At 32.7% G+C, this 19,002-nt stretch overlaps 1 protein-coding gene across 1 annotated transcript in view; it reads right to left on the bottom strand.

Annotated features, from left to right (window-relative positions):
• LOC125056020 (hormone receptor 4) overlaps positions 1–10,065 on the bottom strand; it is a 65,125-nt gene extending 55,060 nt beyond the window's left edge. The window contains exon 1 of the mRNA XM_047658831.1: positions 9,977–10,065. The gene's annotated coding sequence lies outside the window, so the exon portion shown is untranslated. The remainder of the gene's footprint in view (positions 1–9,976) is intronic.
• Between the last annotated feature and the right edge of the window lie 8,937 nt (positions 10,066–19,002).

The raw sequence follows: 19,002 nt of genomic DNA, 5'->3' as shown, positions 1-19,002 counted from the left end.
GAAAAGAATCAACGTCGAGTCAATATTCCCTAATTCGGTATTTTCCCTTAGAACAAAAAATATGTTTCCACGTCAATATAGTCTAGGCCCGAATTTTTTCGCTAAAGTTCACTTACCTGGTAAAATGTACTTAAACTTTCCGTTTACGACTTAATATTGGATGCATTAAGTACTTAGGCTGTAATAACTCTTTTGACATCCCAAATTATAAACCCAAAATATACAAAATAATGTGTTTTTAAAAGGTTTAAAAATAACAAAGAATGTACCAAAACGGAAACAGGATTGTGACGACTAAGATAAAGTTTTACTTTCGTTAAATGTATTTGTCAAGTTACCACGTCTGACGGTTCGTTTAAAGTCATGTCGGCTTAATTGCTTTAAAATTTTAACTTATAAATCTTATTCCTAATTAGTTCGACGAAAGAAGCGTTTTGTGTGGGGAAGAATCTGCATACTTCTTGTAATTGTTTGTTTATAGTTTGTAAGTTTGTGGATGTTAAGTAAAATGAGATTTGGGAATTTCGTAAATTTAAGTATTTAATTGTTTTTTAAAATAAACATATGTATTAAAAACCTTCAAAAATTCTTAGTATTGCAGTATTTGATAAATTTAATGAGACATTAAACCTTTAATGTGTACCTACCCAAGAACTGAGCCTAGAAGATAGAAAATATTAAAACGGTCCGATGGCAACGTGCAACGAATTTATTTAATAACTTAGTTCTCATATAAAATAATATTAATTTTTGTTCAGCAGAATAAAGTTCCTTAAACATTGTTTCATGTCTGGCTCTCGTAATTGAATTAAATAAAAATGCGTTTCCATCCTTTCTATCTCGAATAAATAAATCTATAATGACTTATCTACCTTGGTTTCATAATTAGATACAGTCTACCATGTCCCACACATAGGATATATGATAGTACAATTAGAACAATCAGGTAAGTCAAAAAGGCATGTTGGCTTTTAAAAAATGGCCGTAAATACCACACTATTCTAAAACCCTGCCAGCAAACATTTCCCACATGTTAGGTTGAATTAAAATAAAAGCTCACTGTCGTCTCACATGCCATCCTTTGGGCGGGGCATGAGTGATCTAGTAGATAAACGGTAGACACTTACACGCACAGGCATATAAATAAACGCATAGGATGCGCCGCACTAGTTCACAAACAGCTGTAGTTCAGGCCCAAGGGTCAATGCCCATCCGTATTTTCAACATGTGCCGACGTTTTCCGCGTTCCACGGAAAGCTCGGTTGTCATCCCTTCGGAAATCTTCGGCGCATTTCGGCTTTCTTCGATTAAAACCAGGAGACATCGAACAATGAGAGCTGAAGAGGTTTTATTTTTAGCCGCTTTATAAGCTGAAAGCTCTTTTAAGAGCTTTAACTGCTTTGCACGGAAACCGGTTTAAAGATAATACTCGAATTGAGATTTTAAATATTTGAATTATGGAAATGATGGCGTGTGACCTTGGCGATAGAGCGGTATAATACCACATATTTTAATGTAAAACTAGATTAGGATCGTCGGTTACAACGGTTTACTGGTACGAATAAGTATGCCAATAGCGTTCGACGTCGAGGTGGCCTTTGAAGACCTTGTGGAAATGAAATCACTTCACGAAACACGTATAATGTCACTCTGTATTCAATGTCACGGTCGAAACGTTAACTGCCTCAACGATCTTAACTCCTAACATGTTTATAATGCTAAGCAATGCCTCCTTATGTACCACTGAATGCCTAAACGTCACACAAGCTCCAGTACGCCTTAAACCGTGGGATTGTTCCTAATGTACTCATAGTATTCTAGAAAAAGATCACAAAACCGTTCACAGTAAAAAATACGAATACATACATATAACAAAAAGTTTTGTAGTGCTAATTTCAATTAAAATAATAATTTTATAACAGGCCAATCTAGTTAGATTGTTTATTTTATTATTGTTATTTAATTATAAGAATCATATAAGCTTATTATTTCCCCTTTTATGTGATGAATTTTTCTGTTACTTATTTTTAATCAACTTTTAAAGATATATTTGTCAAGGAACAATTAAAAATGAAGACCATATATTTGACGTACGTAGATGTATTAGGTATTGTTACGGCATTGTTAATTCGGGTTTTGCTTTTATAAAAATAATCAACACATTACAAACATTAACTGTATGTCTTCATTAACATTGCGCTTTTATCCCTCGATGGCTCCGTTGACACAAACTAAATAAACGAAAGTCAGCTACGTTTATGGTGAAAGTTTTTATCAGATTGAAAAGCTAATCACTTGTCTATAAATAAAAATCAATGAATCAAAAGCAGCATCCACATACCCAATTTAAATTTAGTCACGTATTTCAACTGTCATATATTAGAACAATAGTGTTATATGGTGTTGAGTTGCATTTGCAGATGTTGGTTTCATAACATTACAGTGACGGACATGAGTCATGGCCAAGTTCATTGTCGTCCGGCCGAACTTGAACCCGATATAAGGTAATTGCTGTACAATGAGATATACGTTTTACAAATATTTTGAGGCAAAGTTTTCTATAAAAAATCACTAAAACAACAAAACAATCAATGGCATACTGGTCTTGCGAGCCATGAGGTAAGAATGGATGGAACCGCAATTGAGACGATTATTATATTAGAGGAGATTTACGCGTGACGCCAAATTAATATTTTCATATGAATTAAAGTCTAAATTCATTCATTCATTCCTATAATGAATGTATGTTAAATTTATTTAATTATTAATTAATACTCCTACTATACGTCGCTAGTGTTCTTATATGCATGTCAATGATTACAAAATTTCCTGTGTTTTTTGACTCTTCTCTTCTTCTGAAGAGTGTGACGTTCTATAATCTTATATCTTGAAGTGTAACTCATGCTCAGTCATCATCGATAAGGTACGTAAACATTCGTGACAATGACTCTGGTCTATATCGGTTACATATGTGCTGATAAACGTACAATCACACCTACAGAGAAATTAATAGAAATTACACGAAACAAAATAAATTCAAGAGATAAGACTTGTGTTATCGTAATAAATTAATATTTATTTAGTAAAATTACTACATATACATTATTTAAGCAAGGTTGTATTACAGAACAATCTAAAAATCCTATTTCAGATGTGGCTGAAATATAAATAATAAACTACGTACTTTTGTTTAACGAAAACGAAACACTTTGACACTGAACTTCATAAATTAGTGTAAAAGTCAATGAATCGTACAAAAATGTGAGGTTGAATAGCCGGTGACGAACTAGTGACTAATAGCAGCGTAAGATCGTTTAATATGGAGGACATTGAAACCAATTTTATTTCAATTGTGTCATTGACTTTGCCCTTATGGCTATCGGAACTCACATCTTCATTCATCAGACAACATTAATTTGAATACATGATTTATCGGCGATTAATATAAAATACGTCTACTTCAAGTTTTATTATACTATAATATTGACGCTTACGTCATTGCAAAGCGAAACCAATCAAAGGTCTATGAAAGTTCTACGTCAAATGACGTATAAATTCGACGTGATATACCAGGAAAACTGTTTATCAAATGATACAGTACCTTGGTTAGTTAAATTTTGGTCTCTTCCTACATACGCTTAGATCGTTTAAAATATTCGCTTCTCATAAAAACAACACTCAACGATCGAAAAAAGGCCTTAAATTTTATGATATCTCATCATTTTATAAAACCAAGTTGGATCCTGCTACGAAACTGTAATAATGTGGACAAACGAAGCTCCACAAAATTCTACTATTAATACATTTACCCAAATAAAACCATCTAGAATATGAATTCTCAAAATATGTAAATGCAGTAAAGGAATAGATGAAATTTTTGTCATATTAAAATAGAGCGATACGGGGTTGCGAAGTTTTCTTGTAGTCATCGCGCTTACAACAATTTTGTCTAGATTGGATTAGATAGTCTTAGTCATACATAAAATTCAGACGTCATTCATATACGATCACTTCTATAAAGGAATGTCTTACCGGTTCAAAATGGGTTTAACACCCGTAGACTCATAGAGCAAAAAAAAAAAAAAACTCATAGAGCGATTTTAAATATAACCTTAATTGTTTAAAATAAATCCTATTGTCCTGATAAAATCCAAATGCATTTAAGTTTCAATTATGTTCATGTTAATCTTATAGATGCGATTAATGACCCATTAATTCCTTTATATTTTCACCAGGAAATCATATAACCTTTCCGCTAAGGCTGTTTGCCTTCAATAAAGACGTACGGAAGTCTAATCGCGGAAGAATCTCCGATCAGCAATAGTACTACTACTAAGACTTGATAAATAAACGCACAATATTCGAAGTTCAGCCGCGGTCGGCCCGGGGTCGTCGACCGTCCTTACCGCATACGGAGCGCACAGTCTATACCCATCTCTTTCTTACGTATCACACTATTCAAATAAATTGTTGTTTTCATAATTTACATAGACGAATGTCAATGTTTAATTTTTTTAAATACCATTATAGAGAATTTTTTTTAACTGTACTTTGTTGAAATCATCGATCGGTCTTGGCGCGACTTGAAGGGGGGTGTAATGTGATGTTGGATAGCAAAGCGACAAGTAAGGCGTCACTAACAAGTTACATATTACATAATAATCATTTTAAAAACCTATTTTTTTTACATCTTACAAACTAGCTTACAAATACCTCAAATAATAATATATTTCCGTATTTTCTCAGATTAAAATTTTATTATAAATCATTAGGTACCTATTAGGTATAACCTATAGAAATTATTTAATATTTTTTTTGACAAATTTATTAATTTCTATGTGTTTTCGTTTTCAGTTAAGTAATTAGACAAGTAAGTAAGCAGTAATTATTATTATAATTTCGAACAGTGTTTTCGTATTGGCTTCAGCGTGCGACTCTCATCACTAATGTCGTAGATTCAAAACCCCGGCTGTGCACCAATGGACTTTATATCTAGTATATGCGCACTTAACTCTCTAGTAAGGCGAAGAAAAACACCACGAGGACGCCGGCATGTCTTAGAATCAAAAATTCGACGGAATGTGTCAAGTGCAGGAGGCTACTTACTTTCCCGTTATATCAGTAAAAACAAATGATCACCAAATAAGTTGTAACACTACAATTTTTTTAGCATGTGCATCTTTTACTTTATGTTTTGCGTAAATATATAACGAGATAAAGATATATCTTACATATATATATTATATATAATAATAATAATTAATTAATTTTTTTTGTTGATGTTTGAACATTTGTTAACTACAAGTTAACAATTACTGTGCAGGTTTTAACTTAATTGGAGACGCGTTCGTTTACTTAAGGATTATATTGGTATTCCCGTGGGAGTTGGGACACGCATTGCATTTTAAACTAACTACTTCTAAATGGATCCAGACTCAGTTTCTGGGAGAAACGAACAAATAATACCTTGATAACTACAGTGTAAGATAATTCGTAGCTTTATGTCACTGAGTAAAAATTCGTCAAAATGTAAAAAAAACATGTGTGTGTGTACCATGTACACGCGTTAAAATGTTATCTTACGCCTTTTTCTACGTTTGTAGAAAAAATGACACTAACAATAGAAAAAAGGTATTTAATACATTGAAAGTTTAAAGTTTAAAACGCATTATCTAGTTAAATAAAGTTAATTTAAATATAACAAAAAAAAAATATTTCTACATAATTAAAGAAATGGACATTTTTTATTTTAAAATGTTGACTATGCTATTATAATAATAAATTCAGGGTGTCGGTTTATTGTGACGGTGTGCGCGCGCATCCTAAAAATTTACTCTCATAATTTTTCCCTAATGCACCAAAAGAAGTATAATTTTAAAAAATACTTAAAGAAAATTTAAAACAACAAAATAAAACATCCTTTGATTACTAATGATATTTTTTTTTATAGAACAGGAGGTTAACGGGCACGGTCGGCGATAGTCACACTGACTGCCAAAAGGTTTATATGTAGTTGGTTTATTTAACTTTTACAAAGATTAAATTAAAAGAATAATAAATTGATTATTTGACTAAACGAACATATGGGAAAAATAAAAATAATCTTTCATTATCATATCAAACAATAATTAACAAAACAAAAACGCTTGTAAGTTTTTATTACTTAATTACGAGAAGAAAGCTTGTTATTTATTGACAGCAACATAGTGCAGCGGAGAAAGTGCATGTTACGTTGGCGGAAGAGACGCTGCACTGCACAATTCTCTCGAGTTCACGTCGGTATACTCATACACACAAATATATCTAATGGGTAAATACAATTATACTTATAGTCAAAAGCCCGGTAGCTCTACAACCTATTATGAATCCTGTATTTTGGTCCTTTTTATAGAGCCTAATCAACATTCTGTGCGTGACACGCGTCGAAATTTGTTACTTTAGTACCGTAAAAGGAAGTATATATTGGACACAGAGAAAAATATCCATTGGTTAACAGCTGGGGATCTAATCCAGGTCCTAAAGATTGCGTATCACTTACCGTAAGACTAATACTACACATACATATGGTTTTATAGCTTTAAGCTTATGTTAAATTTAACAGTAGGTAACTGTACATTTAGTGATGAATAAAATAAACGTTATATTTTTTTGTTAAAGAAGTGTGTACTTAGATAACATTACAAGGATTTGATTAAATCGAATTTGATATATATAAGGAATTCGGTTGCCGCGTTTAGCAAACGTAGTTTAATGAAAAAATAAAAACTTTATCTAATTTTCCATAGTTATTTTTATATGTAATTGCTCATCGCTTACAGGTTCTATTAAAAATTTCTGTTTTATATTATAAACGAAAATTTAATACAATAAGTGAACTTTCCTGCAAAAACTTAGCGGTTTCTAATATATCTAAAAAACATGGCAGTAGAATACTGAATTACGAAAAACTCCGGAGTCGGGTAAATGTAAATGGTCTGATCAACTGAGCGTAGTAGGTACTGTTTGACAGCTCCATCCGTGATTTTTTGAATATTGATATCGAAGTAAGTAGATCTATAATATCCGCAACTTATTCAACTGACAACAATTGAGTTATATGGAGATCTTAAAATTACCGTTAGTGTTTAAATTTATTTATTATATAGGTATTTAACTGAAATAGTTTTATTAAATTGTAGTGTAGTATAAAATGACCAAAAAGAATAATTAGAAAGGCAATGGGCGATGTTACCAGTAAAAAGCAAACACTTCCCTAAGAGTAATTTTGCATTTTGCTTGATTTATTTCAAACTCAATAAATACGTAATAGACCATAAAATAATAATGACTTGACTGAAATTTAAAGCTTATAATTAATATTGAACCGACAACCAAAAATTAAATGTCTTTTGAGGTAGTGTTTTAAAAAAAAATATAAATCTTTACTTAGTAAAATTTAAAGTAATTTGTTATTTGCAGGCAGAAAATTAAATAATAATACATTGATCGATACGATTAATACATATAGTACATTGATCACTTCATTACAAGATAGATGCGAAGTGCATATACATAGTATCAACTAAACACTTCCGCGTACAAGCCCAAGCAGGAAGCCAATACTTTCCCTTTTGCCTATGCGCAGACCGCTCTGCTATTAACCGGCGAACTACAAAATTACTCTACATCCTTACTGCAGTTAACAATAACTGGCATCCGTAAATTGTGTGCGTTATAACGAATAAGGTTAAGTGGCTGAGGCAGCTGCGTTGGTGCATCTCTATAGGAATTTTAATTGAAATTAGCACGAAACCAAAAATGCAATGTGATTTACGTTATTTATATTTTAAAAAAACAATTGCAATGACATGGGAAGCCTGAGCGGTAAATATATGTAAAGGCTTATTTTACACATTCAATTCCAGTATTCAATGCGTCCCCCATGTTACATCTGTACAAAAATTTAATGCGCAAAGTAAAATGTTTCATATGCAAATTTTTCGCAATGGACGAAAGGAATTCGATCAACTCTTCCCTTCAGAAACCTAACTTCAAAACTGCATTAAATACGACGTCACTCAAAATTTGAAACGTATCAATTTCGTTTACCCTACACAGTATACTAATTAAATTAATCCTTAATTCAAAACTGCAAACCGGATTTTTTGAAGTTTTCAAAAACGACGCTTTCCCCTTTTGAAAACACGTTTGGCGATAAAATACACACGAAATGGCACATAAAGATGACCTATTTAAAATATATAATATACCGGACATTAAAATTTCAATAAAAATATTTAAAATGCCCGCTTCTTTAATTTCTTCCACGATAATTTATGGACAGATATACAACTTATTAATATTAAACAATTATTAATTTTTAATACTATTTTTATTAATTTTCTCAAATAAATAATGTATTTCTCCGTTAACATCGGAAAAGCTACCAACTACAAATAAAGTCAAAATTAAAATAGAACACATATAATTTGATAAAAAAATATTAAGTATAAGTTGTATAAACATTATACATTGGAGTACCGTTAACATAACTTGGTTTTCTCCCGGTTACATATTTCATGTTTTTTCGGGAACCTGAGGCCTTAAATATGGCGCAGAACGATCGAATTGCAGAGTTCACGATCGGACACTGACCTCCCGAAAAACTAGAGCGCGCGGGTAGATTTCAAAAACTTCAATTTGTTAAGCTATAAATCAACCCTCATCAAGCCACCGCAGTGCATACGTACCTACTTAACATATTTAAAAACTATTGATTAGCTGTTTCATGATTTACGACAAGATAATGACGTCTATATAATACACAAGGATTAATGAAAACTTAGCGAGTTTAAGGCTTAGGTGAAGTTGAAAAAGCGAAAAAATTCGAAATTTGAAAAACTACGAGTTTGAAATACAATTTCCTCAGTTCAGATTTTGAGTTCAGATGAACAGTAACACATGTCCCGTTATAAAAGAAGAAACCACCCATACTTACGTGCAGATGAGTAGGACCCATTGCATGACATAACTTTCACTTCATTGACCGAACTAATCATGTAAAAGCAAGGCAAGTAGCGCCGAAGGCACAGTGCTAATCTAACTGACCTATATAATGAGGGTGAAAGACCTCGTAAACTACCGTGCATTATGGCTGGCACAATACACTCCATAAAAACAATAATAAACTGTAACCCATTATAATACGGAGCAAAATAGCCACCTCGAAATACAAATTTAATGTGTTTCGCGGAATCATTTTGTTTAATGCTCATTTATAGCTTGAATAATATCTAAAACGAGAGCGTGCGATTGCATCAATGCATTTCACTTTTGTACTTCCATATTTAGCCATTTCCTTGTTACAATTTGAATAAGTGTTTAATTATAATTACATTTAATTTGTAAAATTGTAAAACGATACCTATTTCAGGACAATGTCCTAACAAGTATTGTCGCATTTCCGGCACTATTTGCGAGGGCGGATGTCATTACACTCGTCCGAATTTCTATTTTTTAGACAGATTTATTTTAAACTAGAAAATCTAGCAATGACTAAGTCAAACTAATAATAATTTTGTGAGGTAAAAGGAATTTTACGGGGCGATTACTAAAATTTAAAGTCTCTAAGCTTTTATAACAGAATAATATATAATTATTGAGATGGTATTAAGTTTTTTAATCATATTCGGGAAGTAAAATTCTATTTCATAAAATTAATAGTATTATTATTAATTCATGGATAAAAATAGCTCGATTAACATAGGACTCAGTTGCAATTGTTTATATTAAATACTTTATTTTTTTTTGTTTAGAAATAGGGCCTATACCAATATGGTACGAAAATGTATTTCGAAAGGACTGAAATTTCTTAATAAATATAATATTGTACTCCAGTACCTACTCGATTATATACCTATAGTTTATACCCAAGTTTTCTTAGTACCAATAAACAAGCTCCAACATCCACCGTGTTTTTCAAAATAATTTTACTTACATTTTTATATTTAGTCGATACTTGTATCCGTTCAGCCTTTTTCCTTCATCTCTGTTAGAGGGGAGTGAAGATAAGGTGGGTGGGAACCTGCGGGAAATACAGAATTTAAGAAACCTAAAATAAGCCTTAAAGTTAGGGTACTATTACCAACCTTGTTAATGTGTACATGACTATAATTGGCTGTATTTAAAAAAATAGAATAATTATATAACTCCATAACTTTGTATGCATTATTACATTTTAAGTTCATATTAGATTAGCCGTTTCAGACCGAATTTACCAACCCGAAATCCATACCGGTGTATTGCTATTATTTTTTTAACATTATAAACTATACAATTAAAAAAATCATCGATTTTAAGCTATCACTTGTAAATGCTAATGAAACGTCCTTCTACGAAAAACTCCTAGTAGACTCCTAAACTAGAAGAGAGGGACTCTTCTAGTTCCTACTCCAGAAAACTAGGAGTTTTTTTGTAGAAGACGCGTATTTACAGGTGAAATTTTGAATATTATAGAATCCGGGAAAATAATATCAATTTCGTTATTTTCAAATATTTTTGGTTTTTAATCTAAATTAACGAGTAACTCAGACAAATTCTATAAATTCCTAAAGTAGAGTATACCATGCAAATAAACGTCTTTATATAGGTGGATTTTATTACAATATTATAAATCTCACTATTAAACATTACATTTTATTTAAAACGTAACTATGCAATCACTATAAAATTATAATAACGTGTAAATTTATTGACGAGCGTAATTTCCTCCATCAAAAATATATTAGCTAGCTTATACTAATTTGTAAGCACCAAATGTGACGTAAAATTGCAATTGAATAACAACCTCTACGTTTTATACAGCAGCAACCAGCATCACCATGAAAATCCTTAAAAATCCACAACAAGTCACTCACTTTACACAGAAACGTTCACAATCCACTGGTATACGCGGAAATTATGAAAAGTACATAAACATACGCTCGAAGCGAAGAACGGGGCACTGACGAGCGCACAACGCTACGGCAGAACGGTGACTGACCGGCCCACTTCGCGCCGCCCCGCCTGACTCCTACGGGACCCTTCCGCCAGGATCGGACCCCCAATCACGCGAACCACATGTGCTATCGTTTTTCCTTTTCCCTATTCTTAATCTTGGATCTTGTGGGACTGAGAGCAATTTAGAAATGCATCCTACGTTCAAACAATTTTTAAGGAGATTTGCTACAAACTCTTTCCAGATAACGTTTTGCAGATTTAGAATCATGTTGATCCTAAAATGCAATGTCTCTGACCTTTATAAAGACAATGCGTCGAATGTCAATATTTATAAACACGTGTAATTCAATGGCATATCGTTCGTGTGAGAATGTTCAAACGTAAATGGTGTAATCGGCCAACTTAAGAAAGAAATTATTCAAACCTTGAAAGCCTATACAATGTACCAAATTTCTTTGTATTTGGAAAGGTACATTTCACATCGTATCCCTTAGTTTCGTAATTATAGAACTATTTGAAATTATCATGAGTCATGTGTCCTTTTTCATGTGCCCTTTTTCAATGACTATATTATGTTAAAATTGCTTTGTTTTGTTCCATTGTTATGTCTGAGTAATTGTATATATAGTTTGGCACTTGAGCGCATCACCTTTTTTATTTTTGTTATAGTAGTTGCCTGGAAGAGATCGTTCGAAAGAGATAAGGCCGCCCGTTACCCTTCTTATTAGTTTAATTATGCTGTGTTTCTTGCAACGAAGTGTTAATAAATAAAATATAAATTTTAACATAGTTTGAAGATTTTTCCTCAAGTTGCGGGGGTGGTCCGATCTGCCAATGGGGACGGATAAATTACGTTATACAATTTTTGCCTATTATATCACGATTAAACGTATTTATGTTTGGAGTATGAGACGATAGCGATGACACTAAAATATAATGCTCTCTATTTGCAAAGAAAGTAATTAAAGGCGATGCCCTTTGTCTATGTAAACGTTGACCGAGGCCTCTCGACGAACACGTCAATGAGAGCTTTGCTCTTAAGCCGGTATCCGCGTATATAGAATATAGTCTCTAGAATATAGTTTTTCCGAATACGACTAAATATAGTATTAAAGGAGGATTATTTTTAGAACTTTTCATACAAGGGTTAAAATATTATGTTATATATGACTATAAATTTGCAGACGTTTACAATGGGATAAATAGTTGAATTAAGAACTTCTCGAACGAACGAGTTTGTTCGTTAAACAATAAAAAAATACAGCATACTATGGATTTGTCTTAACCTTCAAAAAACTTATATTATCTTCAATATATATGTATAATTTTGCAAATTTAAAAAAAAACAACAAGAAAACACTAAAGATTACCAAAATTTAATTTAATTTACGTTCATCATAACAACAGCCATAATTATACCGGTAATTTTTGGCATATCCACGTGTAATGGCACGCTAAGATGGCGGATGACTATATGTTGCAAACAGACATTGATGGCGGACAGACATTGATATTTAATTTTTATAATTCTTCATTGTATTATTTTACCAAAATTAATTTGATACCCATCATATTTTTCAATACGGTTTCTCATGTTGATTTCTTCATAAGGAATCAGTTTTTCGAGTCCAACCTTCCAACACGAAACCGTGGAGACACAAGTTTTATTATTAATATTATTAATTAAACACACATAAATTTGTCTATTACGTGTGTGCTCAAATTATATTTTTATAGCAAGTTATCTGCTATCTATGCCTACCAATCTCTTTTAAGTATAGAATTTAAAATCCATACGTAAACAGCCAGGGTTCGTTCGTACGCACGACCTCATGGTTGCGAACGTGTTACTGCGCCTTGACTGTTTGGATACTACGCCGCTACTATATGTAGGTTGGCAAAAAAATAATGAAACATGAAGCTTATAAAAATGCAAGGTTATATCACGAATTCCATTGCGAAATTCACTAAATTATTACTTGTACTTATTACATATTATATTTATATACCAGTTTCAAAGTCACTATATTGGGCGGATTTGTAAACTTTTTATTAAACCAAAATGATAAAATATAGTACAAAATTATACGACGAAAATTTTACAAAATGTATCGTCACGACGGATATGCGTTTTAAAATCTGAGTATATACCTACTAATAAGTTATATTCAAGGTACTTAAGACGCTCAAGGCTATCCTTTATGCCAGCCCCAATTTCCTTTAAGGCATAAAGAGTAAAGGCTAAAACCTTTTTACAGTTTGTATTGACTGGTCGCGCATGTGTGCGTGCGTACACAACGATTACGCAAACCGCGGAGCTTCCCCGAGGAGTGAGGTCGTTGGCAATGGACTCGGTTCAATGTCACCAAATATATCACCGAGCGGTGTGCGTGACTTGAACGCTATTGATACTTTGATAAGACCTTGAGCCGCCAACTGTGTCTACGTATCGTCTGAAGAATTATTGAATTTACGACCTTATTAATTTTTATACATCAATACTTATTACAATAATAACATCGTTTAAAAATAACGTAAAATTAACTTGCGGCAATAATTAAAACTAATATACTACGTTGTGGTGATTTTGAAATGCAAAGAAATCAAAAACCTTGTACTACCAATAAATGTCATATGTATGTACCTGTATTATATCCTACAATCATGACCCATTTTCGTGTGTATTTTTTGTTATTTTCATTTTATTGTAATATTTAAAAATTCATTTGAACTGACATATCCCAAAGACTTGAACACTGTGAGTTTAAAATGAAATATTACCACATGCAGGGATTTATCAACATCAAATTAGCATGTCCATTAGCCTGTATTATAGACAGACAAAAGATTAAGTAGTGTCAAGCGCGCTACATGGCCATGCTCCTGACCGGGTCGTCGAACTCGGTTTTCGGCAGGCGCCCCCTGTTTCAGCTGTAACGCGATCCTGCACGCACACATACGCTTTCTCACTCACACAACCGCGAACTGCAATGTAGGAAACGGAAAAGAAATCATTTATTGTCACCATAATGCGGTTAAATTTTTATATTATGTTGAATCTATAAATTGAAAAGCAATAATGAAATATAGGAATTATAGCATATGGGTTCACCGAGAATCACAATTATCATGAGTGCGTAAGAATAACGCCATTTTATTGAATTTTTCGAAAGTATTGTTTTTAATTATATCGAAGTCACGTCGGATCAATGCTATGTTAAATCCTAATGTAAACTAAATTAATTATCCGTAACGTATTTCTCTTATTATTTTGATGCGCCATCTAATCTCGCAATTTTTTTACCACCTGGTGGAATAGAGGTCATGATAGTGGCACCCCAGAGAAGAAGTATATTCCTGGTTAGTTTTATAACAACATATTCTTTTTATGTAGTTATTTTTTTAAGTTATTTCGTTTTACAAAACTGTGCATGGGAATGGTGATAATTCTTAGATGACAAAGCCAAACACGCAACTTGCATCTTATAAAATTCTTGGTAAAATTACTTACCTAATAAGTCCAAATATAAGTGACGATTCGTCTGGCGTAGACTTCTTTGACGAGACAGGAAGCATTAGCCAGGTCATAAATAGTCTGCGATCGATCGTAAGGTTCACGGCCACTGCCGAATTTCAGCATTTTCATGACCTCCATGACCTTTGAACTTGGGACCGAGTGAACGTACCCTTGACTCAGTCGTTGCCCTGCCATAATTAGACTGATAATAATACTGTCATGACCGTTATCGATATTTATTAAGCTACTACTTTTTTACATAGGCTTATTAGTAATCAATTAATTTCTTTGTGACAGACATGTTGTGTGCTTGGTGAAATAGTCATCTATGTAGGCTGAAACGCGTGTCTGCTGCAAGAGGAAAAATTCTCAAAAGGCACCGCGCTTGCGAGCCTTTCTGGCAGTGCGATTGTCCATGGGCGGCGGTAACTTAACATCAGGTGCGCCTACTGCACGTTTGCCTCCTGTAACATAAAAAAAATGCCGTCAATAATTTTTCAAATAATGAGGTAAATAATAGGTATAATGAAATCGATCTATGTATGTAGGTATATTTGTATGTATATTGGTCTAAAGATTCCTGACTAAAATAAAAATAAATATGTAGCCCCGATGCAAAGGTGGCTTCATTTTAATATATTTATTAAAAATCTAAAATTTTTATATAAAGTAAAATGAGTTGCCTTTTTGTTATTTCCTTACACATTTTACATGCAATATTCATTTAAGAAGGTTATTATCGTTCGTTATCTAACTCAACACTAACAAAAATAAAAGATATCGAGATCATCGCCCGCTAAAATATTGCAAAATATTTTAGCGCTTTTTCAGTGACGAATAATATAAATATTATTTGAAGCGTTGAAAGTTTAAGAATGGCGTTGCAAGAAACATCTTTTCACGGCGTCTGGCGAAAAGAAATCAAAGAATATCGCTATACTATTCCCATTTATTTATAAAATTCTGGATAGTGATTAATTTAGAAGTACGGGCAAAGTGCGATGTTGGCAGTAAAATAAACAAATGTGACGTAAATTTGGTATTTTTTAAAATCCTAAATATTAAATTTTTATAAAATGTAAGGATATTATATAAAAAATTAACCAATTGCAAAGAAAGTGGTTCTTAATTAGATTAATTATTATTATGTATGTTTCCCGATTATAATGGTACACCGGTAGTGATTTACACAATTTGGAATACTGGATATATACGTAGGCATAGTTGAAGCTGTTATAGTAGTCGTATTTACTTTATGACTCGCATAACTTCTTACTGTTGGTATAGATGGCCTATGTAGTTGTATCAAATACTTATACAATTAAGCTGTTCGATTTTTTGATATTACTTTACATAAGGCTGCTTTAAACTTATTATATCTAAGCAATTAACATATGATTAGTAAACGCTTATATCATAGATGTCCCTGTTATGTCTTGCAGCAGCAACTTCATTCTTAATGTTAATTTAATAAATACTAAATGTTTATTTTTCGATTTCCAAGCTTGCTCTGCTCTTCGTTCAGAACCCTTTGCTGTATCTATATTATATATATTATATGTATATTATCTCCATTGTCATATAATATCATATCTCCATATAATATCAGCGACTACTTAAAATATACCACTACACAGTATTTTTTATGTTCTTAGTACGAGTAGGTACATCCGAAGGGAAGTTAACTAGATTTTTTGCTACTCAATACGAGGTGGGCTATACCTACCAAAATCGCCTCGGGTTCTTCTAAGGCCGTTGAAGTTGCTGGCGCGTTCTTACGATGAAACTGTATGAGTGCAAAACTGTTAATAATATTAATGAGCATCTCTTAAATTCATTTAACTATGTTTAAACCTACTCAGAGGCCAACAGATATGTTTGGATAAAAATAAAATGTCTCCGCTAAGCATCAAGAGGTTGTTCACCCAAGATTTGGGCATCGCCTCCCTACAACTATTTGTCAAAGGACAATTTTAGGCTTTTGTTTTTTTTAATTTCCGTGAAGCATTTTATCCTTTCGGATGAAAAGAACCACCTGTTCCATCCAAGTACATAATATATTTACTTACTATTTAAATTATATACGAATTTATCTGCGGCTTTAAAGGTTTAAATGAGTGTTGGGCCGGAGAATTTAATTTTCCCACAACTACTATAAAAAATTTCAGCAAACATATAAAACCCAATTACGTACATATATGTCTAGGTGAATCCTGTGATATCAGCCTTGCGATTCTGTAACTCACACAGCGGTTTTCGCGGCAGCGGTCGCGCTCAGATCAGTCGTGAAGCAGTCATTTTATGATTTGGCATTCTGATAAGGATGGAGCTTGTAGTTTATTGTTTGCCGCTGTGAAAACCGCTGTGTGAGTTCGAAAAGTGTGTTACAGAAACGCAAGGCAGTAGTCGTATTGCTCTGAGGAAATCATTAAAGTTTGAAGGATCGTCATATTGATAGTTGTTTTTCTATTTTTTTAAGTTATATGTCAACTTTCGTTTGAAATTATGGACGAGTGTCTTAGAACTACGGTCACGGCATTCTGTCTCGTCCAAACTAAAACAATTATTGTAATACTAGTAATACGTACTGTGTTATCAACAAAGCCACGAAAACAGTATCATAATTTAGTATTTTGATACGATTTATTTTCTATGAAGACATCCATACATGCATCTTTTAACTCACTACTATACACATTATTTAGTCGTGATACACATTTCCTTTCAGATATTTAAAATGTTTAAAATCGGCTTAAGAGGATACTTAATTCAAACAAGAGGTTAAACTTTATAAATAAACATTTTTGATATACGATAATACACTTATCCGCCCTGTGTGTTGCATAATAACGTGCACTTACGAGTGCATGTAAATACGTACAGAATAGACGCAAGCGCAACATACACACATGCTCACATTCTTCACACAGATAAGAGCTCGGTCAATGAACCCTCTATCGAAATGACGCCTGTAAATACTGAAAAAAGCAGTGAACCCAATCGATTGATCGTATTGTCATTTATAAAATGTTTGTATAATTATGCTTCCAGGTTAAGATATACAATAACCAAAATTACAAACTTGGATGACTTGCGTCGTCTTCCGTGGTGCGTTTTTGCACCATATTTTAAATGTTACCTTACTTATCCAGTAATAAAGTAATGCAGGGAAATTAAAGTTCAACAAAACATAAACCATTTATCATCATAAATAAAAAAAAAACTTTTTGTAGTATGTCAAGCCCATTAGCGAATCTATATAATCTTTTATAAAATAATGGACACTGAAATACGTACTATATTACAAGTTATAGTAAAGAATAGCATTGGCGGAACGAGAGATCTTGAATGGAGTGAAAGTGCCTTTAGACACTTCCTGACACGTGGAAAGTGAACGTCGCTAGCGCAGTCACCAGCCCTGCCTAGGCAATATGCTAGATACTATCTAGAAATGCAAGAAAGTAGGGTCAATGCCTTTATGACTAAATAATTTATATATATATATATATAACAATTTTTTACAATAATATGTATTGCATGCATATGATAAATTCAGTTACGTTTAAAAATTAAATAATTTAATAATAAATATTGGAATCAAATTTATCTATACGTATCCTTTTATTGCGAAGCTACTTTTAGCTATAAAAATATATATATATGTCGCCTTCGGATCTTAGTAGTTAACTTTCTAACTTATTATATATTTCGGATATGCACTAAGAACTAAAAAAGTCTGACATAGAATCGGTTGAAGCTGGATTGTACTGGAATATATAGAGCCCCAAGTCTCATTCAGAGGTTACGGAACTTTAAACATTAGATATACATGGTCTCTCTCTGAAATAAGAAAAGGTTAAACAATTGTCCAGATTTCGTAGGGGAAAAAATTTAAAAGGCTCGGCTTTATATAACATAAACTGGTTAGTAACAGAACAAAATTTTATGTTATACGATTACCAGTCTACGACACGGATGCAGATGTAAAGTTGAATGACAATAAGAATTTCTTATAAGATCCCATTACCATTTCGCGACATCCCCAGCTATCCTTGTATGAGTGATGTTTTCCGGATATAAGACTTAAATATTGAGATGAATTCGCGTATGAATGAGTTACCGAATGTCGTTCACCCCCTGGGGTCGTGGACCGGCCGAGTTACGACCAGCTGATCTCCGCGCGTCAGACCCCCGCATGACTAACAAATTGTTTCGTCTTATCACACCGTTACATGTTAATTTTGTCGTGATTTATGGAAACGGTGACGTTACAGGATGAATTTTTCATAAATTTAATGCGATCTTAGTTTTCGGGTTTCGGAGAATAATTCTTATATACAGTGAATTGTCAGTAGCACATGGCGATGAAGGCGCCTTTCTATTAAACTGTGGCCAATAGTCTCAGCCAATAAATAGAACTCACCTTAACTTGTTTGTAGGTAATATCTATTAACTAAGATAAATATTTAGTTGATCAGGATATTAAGATTACCTCACCTATTAGTTTT

The sequence above is a fragment of the Pieris napi genome, chromosome 14 (assembly GCF_905475465.1).
Source record: "Pieris napi chromosome 14, ilPieNapi1.2, whole genome shotgun sequence".
NCBI lineage: Eukaryota > Metazoa > Arthropoda > Insecta > Lepidoptera > Pieridae > Pieris > Pieris napi.
This window is presented reverse-complemented; position numbering and strand designations above follow the sequence as displayed.